Here is a 4,807-nt window from a genome sequence, read left to right on the forward strand (position 1 = left end):
TATATCATATATATTATATAACAGTTTCTTTATCCATTCAGCAACTGAAGGACATCTAGGTTGGTTCCACAATCTGACTATTGTGAATTGAGCAGCTATGAACATTGATGTGGTTGTATCTCTGTAGTATGCTGATTTAAGTCCTTTGGGTATAGGCCAAGGAGTGGGATAGCTGGGTCAAATGGTAGGTCCATTCCAAGTTTTCTAAGGAATCTCCACACTGCTTTCCAGAGTAACTGCACTAATTTGAAGCCCCACCAGCAATGTATGAGTGTACCTTTTTCCCCACATCCTCTCCAACACCTATTGTTGCTTGTATTCTTGATAATTGCCATTCTAATTGGGTGAGATGGAATCTTAGTGTGGTTTTGATTTGCATTTGTCTTATTACTAAAGATGTTGAACATTTTTTCCATATGTTTGTTGATTGCTTGTAGATCTTATTCTGTGAAACATCTGTTCATATCCTTAGACCATTGTTGATTGGGTTATTTGTATTCTTGGTGTAGAATTTTTTGAGTTCTTTATATATTCTGGAGATAGTGCTCTATTGAAGTATGAGTGGCAAAGACATTCTCCCACTCTGTGGGCTCTCTCTTCGCATTGCTGATAGTTTCCTTTGCTGAGAGAAATCTATTTAGTTTGAATCTATTCCAATTATTGATTCTTGCTTTTACTTATTGTGCTATGGGAGTTCTGTAAGGAAGTCTGATCCTTAGCCAAGATTGAAGATTTGGACCTACTTTTTTTTCTATAAGATGCAGGGTCTCTGGACTGATTTCAAGGTCCTTGATCCATTTTGAGTTGATTTTTGTGCATGGTGAGAGATAGGGATTTAGTTTTATTCTGTTGCATATGGATTTCCAGTTTTCCCAGCACCATTTGTTGAAGAGGCTATCTTTTCTCCATTGTATATTTTTGGCACCTTTGTCTAGTATGAGAAAATTGTATTTATTTGGGTTTGTGTCCATGTCCTTTATTCTGTACCATTGATCTACCTGTCTATTTTGGTACCAATACCATGCCGTTTTTGTTACTATTTCTTTGTAATATAGTTAAAGTTCTGGTATGTGATACCACCTGTTTCATTCTTTCTGCTAAGGGTTCCTTTAACTTTTCCGGGTTTCTTATTCATCCAGATGAATTTCATGATTGCTTGCTCTAGTTCTGTAAGGTACATCATTGGGATTTTAATTGGAATTGCATTGAATCTGTATAGCACTTTTGGTAGTATGGCCATTTTGACAATATTCTTTCTGCCTATTCAAGAACATGAGAGATCTTTTCATCTTCTAAGGTCTTCCTCAATTTCTTTCTTCAATGTTTTGTAGTTTTCATTGTAGAGATCTTCTACCTCTTTGGTTAGATTGATTCCCATGTATTTTTTTTGGGGGGGGCTCTTGCAAATGGAGTTGTTTTCCTCATTTCTCTTTCAGATGTTTCATCACTTGCATATAAAAATGCTTTAGATTTATGTGTTTTGATTTTATAGCCTGCTATTTTGCTGAATTCATTGATGTTGTCTAGAAATTTTCTGGAATTTTTTGATTCCTCTAAATATAGAATCATGTCATCAGCAAATAGTGACAGCTTAAGTTCTGTTATGGGGCGCAACTTAAGAACAGACTGATCACCACTGAAAAGTAAAAATTTGAGAGTCTTTATTAAGGTAGCCAGCTGACTCTCTCACACAATGCACCAAAAAATGGCTTTTGGGAGAACAGACTGGACCACAGTGTTCTTATACCAAAAATCACATTTATCATAAGTGTCTGTTGCTATGATTCGAAATTACACATGAACATAATTAGATCACCAACAGAGGGGGAAGTGGGTCAAAATGACCCTTACCTAGGAACAAACTAAAGAATGGTTACTAACATCCACAGAACCACCATTCACATAATACATTGTTTAGGAGCAATAGTGAGCAAAAGAGAGCAATGTTTCTTTACATAGGAATTATCATTCTGTAGTGTTAATCATGTCACACTAAGTAACGGATGATGGGCACATAGGCGCAGTGTTCCCATGGGAGAATCTTATTTCCTACATAACATGGATTCTCAGAGCAAAATGGAGTCTATTTAGTCATTTCCCTTAGAGTCTGGCCTGTAACATTCTCATGGAGACAGATCTGTCAGCCCATTAAATTTCCCAGTGGTTTTTTGTACTTAATCAAATCTTTGTTGATTCATTAGTAGTGTAAGAGAAAAAACATGATTAACATTTTTTCAGTCTTATCTTTAGACAGTGGATGGGGTCTCTGAGGTCTGTCCATTTTTCTGTTGTCTTAACTCAGATGTGATGAGTTCATGTTATGAGTAAGGTCCCTTCCATTTCAACTGGGTGTTAGTCCTTTCTGGATCAATTTGATGTAGACATAGTCTTCTGACTGAGATGGGTGTTGGAAATTAGTTGTCTCTTGGGGCTGGTTGTCTCATAATTTGAACCTGTTAGAGAGACTTAACAATAGGTTAGAACAGGAACAGGTTCTTGGTAAGGGTGGAGGAAGGACTCTGAAACATTACCATTTTAATTTCTCAGAGGTCATTTGCCTCCAACATTCTGGACCCAATATGGCCTTTATTTTTGTGTTTTAACCCAACTTACCTATCTATATTGACTGTCTTTTAAAATTTTTTTTATTACTTCTCTAATTTTAGGGACTTTCTAATGCTGTAAGGAAAATGGCTGATGACCGATCTTGCTGCTTCAAGTTGAGAGGGGGCGACATGGGGTGGGTTAAAGCAGTAAAAAGTTCCTTTTAGAAATTGGGTCTTTCGAGGGGTAAAAGTCTTGTTTTATGAAAGAAACAAAAAACCATGAGTACAAAATATATAGCATCTGGAACATGTCAATGAATATCATGAAGCTAATAGAAATTAATAATCTCTTACCAGGAAATGGAAGAGCTGAGATGTTGTTTACATAAAAAGGCCTAACAAAGTCTAAGAAGGTTGGAGAAGATAAGGCCTTAATTGTAAACCTTATCACTGTTGGAGTTATCAGGAATATAAACACACCATTTAGTTAAGCTACTTACTGTTATCTGATTTTTGCAAAATATCTTTTTACTGGCATAATATTTTTGTTTAGTAGAGATCCTTTATTTTTGTTACTCAGGGTTAGAGAATTGTACTAGCAAACATTGATTAAGTCTACCTGTATCAATGGTTAGAAATATCTGTAGGCTTAAACTGACTAAAAATATAACTGATAGTTTCTTTTGATAATTATCAGGCATTTTGGTCTAAGAATTTTTTTTTGTTACCTTTAGTTCTACTTATTTTGGGGGGACTAACCCAAGTGTATATTCCAAGTTACATTAAAGTAACTATTGTTTAGTTTTTAAAATGTCCACGAATGACTGTGTTTTGGTTTTAACTGTTTTGCTAGGTGTTTAAGATCAAGCTTGTCAAATTGACCTTCTTCCTATCTGCTGTTAAGAGATAGCTGAGTTCCCACAGGGGACACTCTTGGGGAACTTGAGAGCAGCTTCTTAGCTCCTTTAGTGCCATTCACCTGGTAGGTTCTCCTTGATGAGATGGCTTCCTTTGGAAGCATTAGGGATATCTCCCTTCCCTGAGGATCCTCCTCTGCAGTAGGTGCACTGATTGACTTCTTATCCTCTAGTGGTCTCAACATTTTCCCTGATTGGAAGGTTGTGTGGCCCAGAGTTGCAAAGCTCCTTAGAGAAGTTCTCTTGTTCCCTGGGTTTAGGCTGACTCTGAGGGCAAGAGCCAAATATTGATTCTCTTGACCCCTTATTTTAATCTCAATCTTTAACTTTTGATCTTAAACATCCACCACGTCAGTTTCATCAGTCATAGAGTAAGAGTACTGGGTTTTAACTTTAATGACTATGACTTTATAGTTATTTACCAACTTTTATTAAACTGGGTCTATATTATCTGTCCTGTAGGTGATGACTTATTATCTCAAATTAATTTTAGGTTGTTCTTGAAACAGTACCTCTGTAAAACATTAATCAGTCAACAGTTACAGAGTTTACAAGGAAAATACAAAATGGAATTAACAACAGTAAAAACATATTTAGTTGTGTAATAGCTATCTTAAGTTTTGAATGAGCTATATATTATATCCCCTGTTTGAGATCAGAGTAATTTTACAATTAAAAAACAATCTTTTGAATATAACTTTAAGTGAACTGAAGTCTGCCTTATTTTGGAGCCTCTGTAACATGTAGTAAGGTGGGAGGCAGAACCTTATCTCAGGTAAGGCAGGGCTCTTCATAAATACATGAATGTTAGTTAACATAGTATGATATTACACCTAAAGTGTGAATCAAAGAAAGCTTAGAGAGCTTTTAATTTTCATTTTGTGTAGTAAAGTGGCAAAATATTTTTTCTGTTCCATGATATTAGCCTTTAAACATATCAGACTCCTATTATCTTTTAGAAATACATTGACATTTTTATCCCAGTGCAGAAGGAAACATAAGGTTCAGATTCAGTTATGGAACACTAAATGATATAAATAAATCCCCAATAAATTTCTTATTCTGGTAAGTTTTAAATTACCATTACAATTTTAGGTTGGAGAACACCAGCTTGATAAAATGTTCTTTTAAACCTTTTAAAGACTTGTATACCTGTAAGATATGAACACATTTAATATATAAATAAGAGTAATAGAATCATATTTACATTGATGTTTTTATATTAACCATGTTTAGCTTTTAAAGAAAATTTAGACTTTGTAATGTAGTGTAATTCTCTAAAATAACAGTTGCTGTTTAACCAGAATTGTACAAACCCTTAATTTTTAAGACTAATTGCTCTAT

At 34.9% G+C, this 4,807-nt stretch overlaps 1 pseudogene; it reads left to right on the forward strand.

Moving 5' to 3' along the window:
* LOC124975413 (chromodomain-helicase-DNA-binding protein 1-like) overlaps positions 1-2,771 on the forward strand; it is a 97,781-nt pseudogene extending 95,010 nt beyond the window's left edge.
* Positions 2,772-4,807: the final 2,036 nt, after the last annotated feature.

Source organism: Sciurus carolinensis, unplaced genomic scaffold, assembly GCF_902686445.1.
Source record: "Sciurus carolinensis unplaced genomic scaffold, mSciCar1.2, whole genome shotgun sequence".
In the NCBI taxonomy this organism is placed as follows: Eukaryota; Metazoa; Chordata; class Mammalia; order Rodentia; family Sciuridae; genus Sciurus; species Sciurus carolinensis.